Genomic DNA, 16451 nt, shown 5'->3' on the forward strand with positions numbered 1-16451 from the left:
CCTCGTGGTGTCTTGGCTTGGGCGACCCGCGACGTCCCGTCCCCACGGCAGCTAGCGTAGCCGTGGTCGAGCTCGGGCCTTGCCAAGCGGCCGGGTGATTCGGTCTCAGTCGGCAATTCGTTTGAGAAGAACGAACGGGTCCTTGCTCTCTTCGAGTTGATGCTCTGTAAGAACCTGTCCGTCCTTCAGTGATGCTCGAACTGCGCCGAAGCCCGATCACCTCGGACCGCCTGTCGCTGGCTGGCGAGCTCTCTCCACACGAACACGCGGTTCCACGCGACACAGCAGGTAAGGCTGCACCTCCAGCTCGCGTCTCCTTGGCGACGCCCGGACTCTCCACCAACTGCAAGCTCCAAGCTCCCGACTCCGCCACGAGCGCAGACTTCCACACAGCTCCTTGGCTTCTGGCTTCCTCCCGACTCCCCGACCTCTCCAGACTGGCTCAGACCGACCGATCAACTCGACTCGACCCAACTCGACTCGACCCAACTCGAATGCGAGCTTGGTGCTCTGCTCGTCCTTTTATCGGGCTCGTGAGACGCGGTTTGGCCTCCGATCCTCGACCTCTGACCTCTGACCTCTGCGCGGAGAGCGGACGTGCGCGAGATCACCAAGCTTGATCCGACGAGCAAACGTCCCGCGTCGGCCTGTAGCGACGCCGCTCGATGCCGACTCGCCGCGGCTGGCGCAAAGATGGCGTCGTTTCGGAGACGAAGGTGAGGCGATGTTTGTGGTGTGGAGATGTTGACGGTTGCTGGCAAAGTGGTGAGGATGGCGTGGTTTGGTGAGAGGCAGGTGTGCTTGTGGTGGTGGAAGGCGGTTGGTCTGAAGCTGTTGTTGAGAGCGATGTTGGTGGTGGTGGTGGTGGTGGTGGTTGTTGTAAAGCGGTTGTTGAGAAAGATGTTGGTGGTGGACGTGGTTGGTCCAAAAATAACGATAGTAAAGAATAACGGCTACCTCAAAGATCACAGCCCGGCTAACATGAATAGTCCCTTTAAACAATGGTGGGGAAATCTATCTGGACACGGACTTATCGGCCCAACTGATCTCGGGACCTTCATGGTGTTCTGTCAATTTCCACAGCCGGAACATTATATATATATATATATATATGTATATATATATATATATATATATATATATATATATATATATATATATATATATATATATATATATATATATATATATACATATCTAATATAAAATTTGAAGTCTGTTTGTTTGTTTGTTTGTTTGTCTGCACACGCTAATCTCCTTCACAGTGAAAGATAGGAGGAAACCTCTGAAACAAAAAATGTCGGGACAGGCCCCGGGGATGTTATCGGCTCGGTCCCTCGGCCAGGGAGGGTGGGGGGGTTCCCCCCCAACAACCCTCTTCGGCTATGACTGCCGTGGCCCAATAGGAAACTGATACTGGGCCCGCGTCAGACCTATGTACAGAAGATTAAATTCATTCAAAAAGAACCCGGGCAATGCCGGGTGCATTCACCTCATATATATATATATATATATATATATATATATATATATATATATATATATATATATATATATATATATATATATATATATATATATATATATATATATATATATATATATATATATATATATATATATATATATAGGATATCTTTTCAAAATTGTCCATCATTGTGAGGGTCCTTTTCAAGCTTTGGCTTTTTCAAGCCGTTTCTTCCACGGTCCCCAGAACGGATCCGACGTGGTCAAAAATTCCCAAGGCAAACCTCAGGCATTGGGGGCCCGCATTCAGATCTTTTTTTGGATCGATCATCGACACTTCGGATGGTTGAGCGTGGCCAACTAACAACGGCACTGCCTGCCAGAGCCCAGCAAGCACAGATGGAATACAGAGGTCCAGCCAGAGGAGAGGTGAAAAGGTGAAAGTCGACGTGGTAAAACTAGGCCAGGCCAGCACAGCACACGGCCGGCAGGGGCTAGTATTGTGCACACTGAAACTGCGGCTGGTAGGAAACGCTGTCAGTACCCTGCTTACTGACGCGCACAGCACAGTAACACGGTGTGACTTTCTATGTTCCAGGTGTGTGAAACATACTTGTTGTTCGTGATTCTGGAACGTTCCATGTGCACTCTGACGATATCTCGGTTACTCGGTACCTACCAGCTGCAGAAACCACAATGAGCGGCTTTGGTGACGACAGGCACAAATCCAGGGCTCCACGGAAATATGACAGTGGTGCTCAAAAGCGGAAACGTTCCAAGGAAAAAGATGAAAGACACAAGGCCGTCGTCGACAAGACCCAGAAAATCTCAGTTTTTCACTCCTGCACAAACAGGCGTCAAGATTCGCCCAACATCTCGGAAGGTTCCACCGATGAAGAACATGCATCAGATGACGAAGCGAGAGATATACTGACTGATCGTGGACCTGGCTTTGCCAATTGCATTGGATGTTGGCCTCCTGAGCGACCGTCGTCAGAGATGATCGACTTCTGGTCATCACGACATTTGGAGCCGCTGCAGAATTCGACTGGTCCCTTTGATTCATCCATACAGTGTGTTGAAGGTAAGAAACGCTGCTGCTCCAAGAGTCTTTATTACCGTAGACTACAAAATGGAGAGTCCATGAAAAGGTCCTGGCTTTGCTTCTCCACATCAACCGGCAAACTGTACTGCATCGCTTGCAAGTTCTTTGGAGGCGCTACTGCCCTGGGTGGGGAAGGATTCAATGACTGGAAGCATGCCAGTCGTTCTATCGAGGTGCATGAGCGTTCGCATGTACATTGTGCGAATATCATCTGCTTGTTAGACAGAGCAACATCCGCAGGTCGTGTGGACACTGAACTCGTCAAACAGGTGAGTGAGATTGCGTCCTATTGGAGGGAGGTGCTGAAACGAAGTGTGAGCGTGATATCGTTTCTTGCTGAGCATGGTCTGGCGTTCCGTGGATCGGATGAAATTGTTGGGTCACGGACGAATGGTAACTACCTTGGTTTAATGGAATTATTTGCGGAATACGATCCATTTTTGGCGCAGCACATTCAGAAATATGCCAACCAAGGTAGTGGCTACACCAACTACTTATCATCTATGACATGTGAAGAGTTACTCTCCATCTGTTCTGGAGATGGAGTTACTCTCCTTCTCCATCTCCGGAAAATCTGTTCTGGAGAACATCGTTGCTCATGTGAAAGAGGCATAATACTTCTCTGTGTCAGTCAATTCTACTCCTGACATAAGCCACATCGACCAGCTCACAGTTATTCTATGATACATCGAGAACGAGGCTCCAGTGGAGCGTTTCATCACCTTTCTGAGCAACACAGGACGCACTGGACTCCAGCAAGCGACGGCATTACTGGATTTTTTGAAAGCCACTGGATTGGACATCGCTAACTGCTGAGGACAATCTTATGATAACGCATCTAATATGAGTGGCCGGTACAATGGGATGCAGGGAATGATCCAACAGGAGAACCCTCTCGCAATATTTGTGCCATGCGTGACGCACTCACTGAATTTAGTCGGCCAGTCGGCCGTGAGATGCTGTCGACCTGCAGCAGCATTCTTTGAATTTGTGGAACAAGTGTATGTATTTTTTACAGCTTCCACGTCGCGCTACACTAGATTATTTGATGCCCTGAAAGCCAAAGGTCTGCAAGTACCAAAGCTCCTCAGCGACACTCGCTGGTCGGCTCATTCTGATGCAACCCAAGCTCTTCCAGACGGTTACAGCAAAATCATGGATGTCCTCGATGAAATCGCAAATGATGAACAACTGAATAGTGAAACAAGAAACATCGCCGAGACACTTCACCAAACGATGTGCACGCTCGATATAAGGTTCTATGCTGGTTTCTGGTCTACTATCCTTGGTAGATTTGATCGTACGAGTAAAACCCTTCAGTCGCAAGCTACCGATCTCAACACAGCCGTGCAGCTCCTCAAGTCACTGGCGAGCTTCGTGCAGTCATTACGCGATCAGTTTGATACATTCGTTGTCGATGGAGTGGAGCGCTCAGGTACGGAGGAATTCACTTGCGGATCGCGTAGACGAAAGCGTAATGTCCGCCTCGCTCCCTTGGACATTACGGACACACTCCAGAAGTAGAACTAGACGCCAAGGAGTCCTTTCGCTTCAGTGGATACGCTGCAGTGATCGACGTACTGCTGTCGCAGTTGGAAAAGCGTACAAACGCTTTCAGCAAGATGAGCGACAGATTTGGATTCCTGCGTGCTCTTGTTCAACTCAAAGTGGAGCAGATTCGAGAGTCATGCTCGAAGCTCGTCGAGCTGTATCGGGAAGATCTATCACCTGACCTCACAGAAGAAATGATTCAGTTTCAAGCCATGATGAAGGAGTCAGAGCCAGACTCGGGCCGTACTGAACTCGAGATGTACAGTTTTCTCATTGAGCGAAAACTCACCAATACTTTCCCAAACGTGGAAGTGCTGCTTCGGATTTACCTCTCACTGATGGTGTCCAACTGCTCCGGGGAGCGCTCGTTTTCGAAACTCAAGCTTATCAAGAACAATCTTCGCTCCACGATGGGGAAGCAGAGACTGGTCAATCTGACCATCATTTCAACTGAATCCGATGTGCTCAATTCCATGCAGGTTGACAGTATCATATCTGAGTTCGCTGCCGCGAAGTCGCGCAGGAAGCTTGCCAATGATTAAGGCACCGTGTGTATGTTCATTGATGTGGATGACACTGCCGTATATTTGCGGTCACTGGAAGTCGGCTATTAATCACCATTTCGGATTTCTCTTGTCCAGAGGGTTTTTAGAAGTTAGAAGATTTTTAGTTGAAGTTCGTAGGATGATTAATGACAGCGCGTCATTTGTTATTTTCTTATATTGGTCCATCTCTATCTCTTACTCTTGCAGCAACAGCATTTTTGTGATTTGATTTTAGAATGAGCTCATAGATAAGTCACCAGCCATATCAATAACAATTCGTCCATCTTGTCATATTGTTAGATTTAATTGTAATTGGTGAACATGTATGCCAAATCATTCCTGATCAGGATCTGCCAAATCTATAAATACAAGTTCAGTTGTTGATGAAAAAGCAGTTATAATTTAAGTTGTTGATTAATCTCCAAATTTGCCCCCCCCCCCCACAATCATTGTGCCCACGGCCCCCCACATGGTAAATCTGGCCCTGTATATATATATATATATATATATATATATATATATATATATATATATATATATATATATATATATATATATATATATATATATTGTTGTGGGCCGGGGGTCGGTAGCGAGAACGACCACTAGGTGCGGGAGGTTACGTCGTCTCCCACCAGACTCCGCGGAATTGTAGGCAGTTGCTCCGGATAACTCCGTGAGCTTGCGGATCGCTGAACCGACCATGGACGCCAGTATCTCAACCGCGTAGCGTAGGGTCTTTTTGTCTAGAACCAATTTACCTAATTAACTGCGTGATTTCGACTACCGAGATTCCACACCCTCGGCACGTCTTGCCCGAACCGGATCACTCTACCGACTACCAGCTGTCAACTACCTTTCCGGCTCAGATGCAGTCGAGCGGGTCTGCCAAGAACGTACCGGCTAGAATGTACAGATTATCGGGTATAAAAACCCGGCTAAACTCAGATCCGAACCATGCTGGACCAATGGAAGAAAGGACGAACTGGGAACATTTCTACAGTCATTTTATTTACAGCAAGAAGGACATAGAGCAAGACTTATCGCGAATATACAAGGAATATTTACAATGGTGGAATAATACTTATGCAGTTTTACTTAAGAGACGGGCCCACAAACTCAGACACACACACAGATGTTTTGTTTAAAAGAGCCCCGCTGCCAGAGAAGTAGAGACGAGCTGGCTAGGGCGTAGCCAGGCTGAAGCAGACGAGGCGGTTGCTGCATCACTCATTTCCTGAAATATGATCTGGCCTGAGCCCTCTGGCCATCTGAGCTCCCTGGGGAGTAAACTATCAAAGCTACCCAGCAGTGCTCTGAATACTCTTATCTCCATTCTTATCAAAATACCTAAATAGGACAATAACCCCCCCCCCCCCGACAGTGACTGAACAACCCTCCTCCCAGTACACTGATCTCATGAGGCACCAGCTCTCATGAGGACACCTTGCCCATCCTCAAGGCTTTGGATGCCAGTCTGCACAGAAGAGTGGCACCAGCCTTCAACCATCATGAGGATGATGAGGAACATTGCGATTGAATGATGACAGAACATGTGGGGTCGGGCGTGGTGAGGGTGTTATGAGGGTTTACCATGGGGGCTGAAATGTTTTGACCCAAACAAAATTTACTGTCTGACTGTATGGATATATATTTTCATGATTAATGTGGTTGAAATGAACATTAATATTTAAAAATTTTGAGCATTGAAATTAGCCAAGAATAGGTTTCTGGGCATCAAAAATGCATTGGCTTCTGGGGGCCACTCAAGGCCCCCAGTCCCCTCGCCTTAATGGCTTCACGCCGTTGGCGCTCGCAACGCTGCGCTACATGCACCGTCACATCAACCAAGTTCACCTCTTTTCGCCTCATCACTTTTGGACCTCTGGCTACGCCCTTGGCTGGGGGTCGCACTTCGGCGGGGCACCTGCCAATGGCCGTGCAGCCCGGCCCACAGCCCACGTGCAGGGCTCGTGTCTGCGGAGGCCAGTGGGACTCGAACCCGCAACCTTTGAATTGCTGCTTCCAATAGAAGTCCAATGCGCTATCCGTTGCGCCATGGAGAGCTGGACTCCTTATTGAGTCAACTGGACTCCGTCCCCAGCTCCAACATGCGATGATGCACCCAACCAACGCGCTCCTCTCTCGAAATCTCTCTCGAACCCACCAAGAATGAACGAAAAGGAACAAAAGAGACCCCGTCTGGGGCGGTGCTCGGTGAAGCAGACGTCACTGTCCGCCTTGATTGGACAGGGCTCTCATGGGTCCACCCCTTTCTGGGCGGGGTTTCGGCCTTGTTGGGAAAACTCCGCCCCCTTCAGGTGTGTCTGGATCCGCCCAGAAGACGTACTTCGCTAGGATTTCACCTCGGTAAGCAAGACTCCGGGTTGGGCGAGTGAAACGCTTGTTCAGCAGCAGGTTGGTTTTATTGGTTGGATGGTTCGTTGGATGATTCGTTGGAGGATATAACCTACCTAAACCGTTGCAACGCATACCTTTGATTCTCCCACTAGACAAAAGGAGGGGTTCTATCTCACATGTACTTAATGGCATAACTAACTTTTGGGACCTGTATGTTGAATCCATATGGTTTTAGATCCGTAACAACACATATATATATATATATATATATATATATATATATATATATATATATATATATATTTTATATGTACATATATATATATATATATATATATATATATATATATATATATATATATTAAATGTTGGATCGAAATACAGCAACGTAGAGACGATGATGTAGTCGATTTTCATTCATTAATTTGTTGTGCTTCGTGACGTTTCAAAATCTTGTTTACCACGATGCCCTACTGATCTTATATTGTTTGTGTGGTTAGAACAAGCTTTTAAAATGAGTTTGTGCTCAAAAAGGATACAGCGTACATTTATCATTTTAAAATGTCAGATGTTAAAATGTCACTAACTCAATCACCATTAATCAAAACTAATAAATGTCAATGTGTGTGTGCGTGTGCGTATGTGTGTGCGTGTGTGTGTGTGTGTGTGTGTGTGTGTGTGTGTGTGTGTGTGTGTGTGTGTGTGTGTGTGTGTGTGTGTGTGTGTGTGTGTGTGTTTCAGTGTGTCTCCTCCATAACTCCAAACCGAGCATAACTCAAAAATATAACCCAGCAGCCTGAAACTTTTCATACATCCTAAGAAAACTCAATGGAAGTACAAGATTGAAAATTGGATGTTTGGGTTAATTAAAACACCCCTTTTGAAGATCATGAATTGCCTTCTTTAATTATATCCTTCTTCAGGCAATCCATGGCCACCTCACTCTGGGCTCTTAAGGCATTTCCTGGGTAACTTCACTGGGGTCTGAAGCTGCCATGTTTTTTTTGCCTGCTCAACCATGCATTGACTTGGAACAGGCCGCAACGATTTCTTCACGATAAAGGTTTTTTTTTTTTTAACTTTCCTCACTCATATCGAATGCCTGTTCATCATAGCTACGAACCGCTGTATACATCACTTTTGTAAGTACTATAGTTTTCAAATTAGGACCTTGGATCGATTTCATGCATTATATGATACGATTTGCCACGATGTGCTCTCACGGACTAATTAAAGGATATTGTCGAAATATTGTTTCAGTTCTGAGGATCGGATATCATCCAGACTAAATTGGTGTCAAAATCTGTTGTGAAATCTGATAATTTAAAAAAATACCGAGTCTTATAACAAAGCCGATATACCGATTTACTTTAAGCAAAAATTTACTATGATCCCTCTTTCTCCATCGATACACAAGAAAATGTGAAATTTCCAAAGCATTAAACTTTCCTCTTTCTGCTGTTTGGAGAATTATATTGAGTGAACAAAAAATTTAGGAACGTGCCAAAATTTACCAAATTTATAGAGTTACATGATTTAATGAATTCACTGCAAGACCACATGCCCTGTCCCTCAGAGGGACTTCCTATCAATAGCGTCTGGCATATCTGTATCTATATGTTTGGAGGTTTCGCGAGGTGCTCTATAGGGAATCAAAGCAAATCTGGTGAAAAATGGACGTTTTAAAAACAAAGTTATAACATGTGCACGGATCCCAAACCGATGTACCACGTGACGCGTGCACTGACGAGCAGGCAAGATGGCGGATAATCGGCAAAGTTTATTTCACGGGTGACAAGGCCATGTTCCCGCCTTCTCCATAGATCCACAAGAAAATGTGAAATTTAACAAAGCATGAAATCTTTTTCTACTGTTTGGAGAATTCCACTGAGTGAACAAAAAATTTGGCAACGTGCCAAAATTAACCAGCTTCATTGAGCTCTGTGATTTAATGCATTCACTGTGAGACCTCGTGCCCTATTCCCCAGAAGGACTGCCTATCCATAGTGTCTGCCAGATCTGTGTCAATATTTTTGGAGTTTTTGCGAGGTGCTCTGCAGTGAATCAAAGCAAATCTGGTTTAAAAAAATAAAAATAAAAACGCAGGCAAAATGGCGGATTTTATGCAATGTTTATTTCATGGACAATTTAACGTTGCGATTCCTCGAGGATTGTTCTGCATTAAGCTGCAACTCCTTTGTGGATAATGTCATTATATTTAATCAATTCATTTTATTTCATTAACGGCTGCGTGTGCGATGAAGACGGCTTTAGAGTTAAAGGGATCCTACATGATATGCAGCGTTCCTCATCAACCGTTCCTCATCAACCATTTAATTGAAGTGTTTGCATGAGTGCTTAAGCCACTTGCCTAAAGCCTTACAGTCGTTCGCGGTACCGTGCAATGTCCTGAGCGAATCGCTCACTCACTGCAGACACTTTTGCCCACCACATCATTCAGAGTGAGTGGTTCATCCTCTGTCATTCTGAGCAAATGGTTTGTGCTCCATCGCCCTGAGCGAGTGGTTCATGCTCCATTGCCCTGAGCGAGTGGTTTGTGCTCCCTCGCCCTGAGCGAGTGGTTTGTGCTCCGTTGCACTGAGCGAGTGGTTCATGCTCCATTGCCCTGAGCAAGTGGTTTGTGCTCCGTCGCCCTGAGCGAGTTGTGAAATAACACTCGATTTCTGAGACGTTTGCCGTATTAACATGTTTTCTACATTACCGAGCCAATTTTGTTTTCCCACTAGTCACACGCAGCTGTTTATTAAGATTAATGTTTGTGAATATATTCCTGAAATGTCGATATAAATGCAATGTTGTTTTTCGGTGACAAGGTTTTTGTGTTGTTGCCGATATCAGTCAAGCGTGTAGTGTGCGTGTGTGTGTGTGTGTGTGTGTGTGTGTGTGTGTGTGTGTGTGTGTGTGTGTGTGTGTGTGTTGTTCATAACTCTCTCTCTCTCTCTCTCTCTCTCTCTCTCTCTCTCTCTCTCTCTCTCTCTCTCTCTCTCTCTCTCTCTCTCTCTCTCTCTCTCTCTCTCTCTCTCTCTCTCTCTCTCTCTCTCTCCCTCTTGCATATCTCTGGACATATCCGGACAGTGGTTATGTCTGGATGATGTTTGCCTTCAGATGTGTCCAGACAGGAATTTGTCTCCGGCCAGCTTTTTTCCAGACGTGTCCGGGCAGTGTTTGTCTCTGGACGTTTCCAGACAGGAATGTCTCCGGACATGTCCGAACGGTGTTTGTCTCTGGCCAGCTTGGCTCCAGATGCGTCCAGTTGATATTTGTCTCTGGATGTTTCTGGGTGGTGTTTGTCTCCGGACCGTGTTTATAGTATGACCCATAGAAAATGGATTGCAGACGTCATTTTGTTTCCATCTTCACTGTTATTCTTTGCAGAATCATTTTGTTGAGAATCGTAATTAATGCTCCACCACACGTCTGCCTTCCCTTCCTCTCACCTCACACTGTCTTCCCTTCCTCCACCCACCTCCTCGACCCCCCCCACACCCCTCAATGCTCCCCCCTCCTCTCTCTCCCCCGCCCCTCTCTCTCTCTCTTCCCTCCTCTTTTCTCCCTCCCCTCTTTAGTATCCCTGTCACTGAAGCGACGAGTTGTATTTGCTCGTACAAAATACTTTAACGGTTGGGGTTGGGGGGGGGGGGATTAAATTTAAATGCAATGCCAGAGATAAATAAAAAAATAGAGTCAGAGAAAGCCCCCCTCCCCAATCAAATCACACCGTGCTAAGCACAAACACTTAACACTAAGCTGAATACCACAGACTTTACAACTTATTCCAGTCCAAAGAATAGGTTTTTGGTAATGTGTAAAATTCATTGAGAAATAGCTGAAGTACGTATTGTCTCAATTTTTATAGACCTCACAGCATATGTGCTGGAGTTTAAACAAGTGGACTGCATGAAGATTGATGAGTAAATGAGCGCTGATGAGTGGATGCACAGAATGAAGACTTGCCTGATAAACTCGAGAGTTCAAAGAACACCTTACCCTAAGCAGTCTTGAGAAAAAGGACATGGGAAGGGTCTTTTCAACTCTTGGAAAAAGAAGAGGAAAAATAATCTCAAAGTTTTCGTGCCATGAGACCATGAGTGGCAAATTTGATCGGTCGAGATGGCGTACAATTTTGTCCAAGTACAACTAAACTGAAGGTTTTTGGAAATGCGAACAAGGCGATTTATGTTCCAAAGTGTTCAGCTACTTTATGTAATTGAATTGAAATAAAATAAAAGTTTTAGAGGTTGTCGGAACCCCCCCCCCCCACCCCATTCAATCACAACTTTACCACCGTTGATGTGACGTCTTTTACACCACCTTATTTAAGGCGTTACACGATTATTTTTTCATGCCTGTTGTTTGTGTCCTTTATGAGGTTCCTAAAACAGTATGCTTCCTGTTTGGAATTTTTACTTTTTCTCACAACTGGTGTTTGTCTTCGTGTGTGTGTTTGTCATGCTACTCCTCCTACAGTTCTGGGCCGATTGTATCCAGACTGGCTACATAGGATCAGCATGACCCCATTTAGTGTATAGGGGTGTTTTTATCTTTGTTGTTGGTCTTGGGGAGGAGAGTGGGGAGGACACAAATTCTTTATGTAAATGTGTATCGTGTAGCGCCGCCTCCAGGTGGCAGAGGGTATTACACGTCTCCACCCTTTACAGTGCAGTATTCCAGTCCCCACGTTTTCCACTGCATTAGATGTTTTGAATTATAAGTAGTCGGTATGTTTTTGCTTCTTGCACGTAACCCGGGTTATGTTTTTTGGTTTTTCCTGATACAGAGCTGTCACTTGCCTAAACACCGCCCAAGATAAAGGTATGCATCTGACGAACGTGTTGCATGCTTGGAGCAAGATCGTCCGTCGGGCGGGTACTCTGCGAGTGATTTTCAATTTTGTTTGACTGCCAGACAAGTAGACAAAATAAAACAAGGACAAATGTGTCCAAGAACCACGTCCTAAAGGCAATACCAACAACTTCCGATATTTCGTCACGTGCCTTGATGGAGCCAATAGCGAGACCCGTCATGGAGGCTCCTGTTCATGACGAGAAAATTGTGTATTTACGAAATTACAACACATTAAATGGAATAATCTTTAAATAGTAACGTGAACTTTTCGAAACTTTAAAGCAAATGTCCGAATATATTTAAAAGTTCATGATAGACGCTCTCAAAAGGCACCCTCAATGCGAGGATGTGTACAGGTGTTTAATATTTAAGGAGATCCGGATCCTGTATATAAAAGAGCCGAGTCCTAAAGGTTTTGTCAGGAGAAGAAGAAGAAGAAGAAGAAGAAGGAGGAGGAGGAGGAGGAGAAGGAGGAGAAGGAGGAGGAGGAGGAGGAGGAGGAGAAGAAGAAGGAGGAGAAGAAGGAGAAGAAGGAGGAGAAGAAGGAGGAGAAGAAGAAGGAGAAGAAGGAGGAGAAGGAGAAGAAGGAGAAGAAGAAGGAGAAGAAGGAGAAGGAGAAGAAGGAGAAGAAGGAGAAGAAGAAGAACGTGGAGCTCTCTTAGAGCACCGTTCACTTTGCGAGACGTGGCGAGCAATCACTTTACTCCTCTGTGCGCATACACAGTGGAACGAGATTCCGTACAATTTGCCAAATTCAGAGCCAATGTACTGCTAAACTGTAGGTTCGTGTTCTGATTTGTGTTCTTCAATGCTCAAAATATAAAATTCATTTGAAATAAAGTACTCAATCACAGACTGACGTCTGCCAGACAGAAATCCAGAGTCTGAGAGAGATAGAGAGACTGAGACTGAGACTGAGACTGCCAGACAGAACCAATGGCTTAACCCAACTTTGTGCTATGTACACAGAGTAATGAATACCGTCGCAGGGAAGGAATTGATAACAAATGATGCTAGCTCAGATAGGTAGTGGCAGGAGAGCTGGTTCAAGGCCTCATAATTGCTCCATCTATAAAACTCGTGTTCTGCACTTCGGACTTCAAAAGGATGTAAAACTCCCCTCTCTATGCTGAATCCGCCAGAGAAACACACGCTGTGCATGAGTATCCCCGTGCACATGGCTTGTTGTGGAAGTATCCCTGCGCACATGGCCTGCTCCAGATAGAGCTTGCTGAGTGAGCAGAAAGGCCACAGGCGACGTTGTCAAGGCCAAGGCTATGTGTACGCCGACTATAGTTTCTCACTTTGCAGTAGATCCTCCATTACTCATTCCAAGCTCTTTCTACTCCGCATGCACACAAAACCAAAATCTTTGAATCAGCACAGGGTGAGTGGAACCTGGCACCAAAAACAATGCATTGACTTACAAGCTTGACCAATCATATCTCGTGCTGCATACCCTGTTTGGTGCTGGTCTTTTCCTTAAAACTTCGTTTGTGGTGCTGGCCAAAGCTGATCCTGTTTATTCTGCAGCTTTGATGTTCTCTGTCTCAAGGGACTGTCTTACTCTTGACGGCATCTCAATTACAGACCAATCAGCATGAATACCTCTGGCTTATGTCACTTATATCAAGTCACATGATTCCACATCCACATAGTATTTCATGAGATATACATACGTCTGCACTCCAACAAATGCTTTTAAATTATGCTTAACAAAGATTGTATGCCTTAATTAACACAACCATTACCATATTATAAATATCAAGACTATACAACCACAATATCAGAAGGTACAGATCTGAAAAGACATGATCATTCCACAATGGTACATATATCATGGGAATTTATAAATATAAAATCTTCATTTTTGTAACAATACATTATTTATTGATCATGTGATAAATTATTGATAATATTTTGGTCTGATCACTATTGAGTGAATTGGATTTAAATTTTTTTTAATTTAACATCTATGTTTTCATTTCTGTTTTACAACTTTTAATAATTTTGTGCAGTTGTGTCTGCCTTTCTTAAGTGGTGTATTTTTTCATATGTTATTCCTAGAAACAGAACTGTCTTTGTTCCTGACTCATCTGGCAACAGCAAGCAGTTGGTATCGCATTCATTGGTTGTTCGTTCCAAAAACACATCAGCTTGAGTCTTGCAGAATCAGGGATGTCATTTGGCTGAGGATGTTTGTTTGCCTTTTGTAAGCTAATTCAAAACACAGGTTTTCATGAAACAATGGGTTAGTGAATATCTGTCCTGTTGACAATGATATGCTTTATTGAACAAAAACGTCATATTGGCTGATATATATATATATATATATATATATATATATATATATATATATATATATATATATATATATATATATATATATATATATATATATATATATATATATATATATATATATATATATATATTAGTGAAGCACCACTAACTGTGATTGGTCTGATGAGGTCCCATTACAGCTGTTGCTGCACGATCTGAGACCAGCAAGTGCCATCTGCCACTTGGACGCATTGTCTTCTGCCCTGCCAATCATGACCAGGAGACATAAATATATTAAGTCGTATATGACGTTATAGTTCATTGTTTTCTGGTTGTGAGAGAAAGACTTTCCAGACCCTTGTCAAGAGGTGGTTCCATAGATTACCAAGTTATATTCGACATTTGTCTGACAGACAATGACAATGCAGGCACACAGCATATCCTTGGCTTTAAGGTATGTGTGTTCTGTCACGATTGAGAATCAAGTCACTCATTTCCAAGGAAGTTACTAATTTCCTTGGAGAAAACTCCAAGGAAGTGAAAGAGTGAAAATTGGATGTTTGGGTTAATTAAAACACCACTTTTGAAGATAATTAATGGCCTTATTTAATTATATCCTTTATCATGCGATCCTCGGCGACCTCGCTCTTTGGGGTCTCGAGCCATTTCCTGGGTCACCTCACTGGGGTCTGAAGCCGCCATGTTTTTGGCCTGCTCAACCTTACCTTGACTTGGAACAGGCCGCAACGATTTTTTAACGATGAAGTTTTTTTTTGACTTTCCTCACTCATATCAAATGACTGTTCATTATAGCTAATAATCATTGTGTACATCGCTTTTGTATGTCCTATAGTTTTCAAATTAGGAGCTTGGAGCAATTTCAAGCATTATATGATGCAATTTTCCACAATCTACTCTCACGGACTTATTAAAGTATATCATCAATATATTATTTCGGATTTGAGGATCGGATATCGTGTGGACCAAATATGTGTCAAAATCTGTTGCGAAATCTGATAATTTAAAGAAATAACGAGTCTTATACCTAATCCGATACACATATTTACTTTAAGCGAGCAAGGCTATGCTCCTTCCTTCTTCATACATACACAAGAAAATGTGAAATTTCCAAAGCATTAAACTTATCTTTTTCTACTGTTTGGAGAATTATATTGAATGAACAAAAAATTTAGGAACGTAACAAAATTAACCAGCTTCATTGAGCTACATGATTTCATGCATTCACTGCAAGACCACACGCCCTGTCCTCCAGAGGGAATGCCTATACATAGCGTCTGCCAGATCTGCGTCTGCCAGATCTGTGTCTATATTTTTGGAGGTTTTGCGAGGTGCTCTGCAGAGAATCAAAGCAAATCTGGTTTAAAAAAAAATGTCAAAAAAAAAGTGTCAACATTTTCACGGACCCTGAACTAATGTGCATTTGACACATGCACAGATGAGCTGGCAAAGTGGCGGATTTTCTGCAATGTTGATTTCACGGGTGGTTGAACTTGAAGATGTCTCCAGGGTTGTTCCACTTGAAGCAGCAACCCTTTTGAGGATAAAGTCATTTTATTTCATTAATTCATTTTATTTCATTAACTGCTGCGTGCGCTGTGAAGACGGGCTTCAAAGTTAAAGGATCCTTCATGGGATGCAGCAACAGCCAGGCCAACCATTTAATTGGAGTGCTTAAGCCACTTGCCGAGTGCCCATTATCGATAGAGGTACCGCGCCACATCATTCTGAGTGAATCATTCACACTCTGCAGATGCTTTTTCTGCGCCACGTCATTCAGAGCAAGTGGTTCATTCTCCGTCACCCTGAGTGGGTGGTTCATGCTCTGTCACCCTAAGCGCGTGGTTCGTGCTCCATCACCCTGAGTGAGTGGATCGTGCTCTGTCACCCTGAGTGGGTGGTTCGTGCTCCGTCACCCTGAGTGGGTGGTTCATGCTCCATCACCCTGAGCGAGTGGTTCATGCTCCGTCACCTTGAGTGAGTGGTTCATGCTCCGTCACCCTGAGCGAGTGGTTCATGCTCCGTCACCCGTCATATTTTCCATGCATAAGTCTCTCTGTTTCTCTGTTTCTCTTTCTCTCTGTCTGTCTCTCTGTCTGTCTCTCTGTCTGTCTCTCTGTCTGTCTCTCTGTCTGTCTGTCTCTCTGTGTGTCTCTTTGTCTGTCTCTCTCTCTGTCTCTCTCTGTCTCTCTGTCTCTCTCTCTCTCTCTCTCTCTCTCTCTCTCTCTCTCTCTCTCTCTCTCTCTCTGTCTCTG

At 44.2% G+C, this 16451-nt stretch overlaps 1 long non-coding RNA gene and 1 pseudogene across 1 annotated transcript in view; one reads left to right on the plus strand and one right to left on the minus strand.

Moving 5' to 3' along the window:
- Positions 1–16451, minus strand: part of LOC147035649 (uncharacterized) — a 175565-nt pseudogene that overhangs the window by 117644 nt on the left and 41470 nt on the right.
- Positions 526–16451, plus strand: part of LOC147035650 (uncharacterized) — a 96718-nt gene continuing 80792 nt past the window's right edge. Inside the window, exon 1 of the long non-coding RNA XR_015049207.1 lies at positions 526–716. This is a non-coding gene — a long non-coding RNA (uncharacterized LOC147035650). The remainder of the gene's footprint in view (positions 717–16451) is intronic.

Source organism: Eptatretus burgeri, chromosome 1, assembly GCF_056783735.1.
Source record: "Eptatretus burgeri isolate ZD-2024b chromosome 1, Ebu_testis_v1, whole genome shotgun sequence".
In the NCBI taxonomy this organism is placed as follows: Eukaryota; Metazoa; Chordata; class Myxini; order Myxiniformes; family Myxinidae; genus Eptatretus; species Eptatretus burgeri.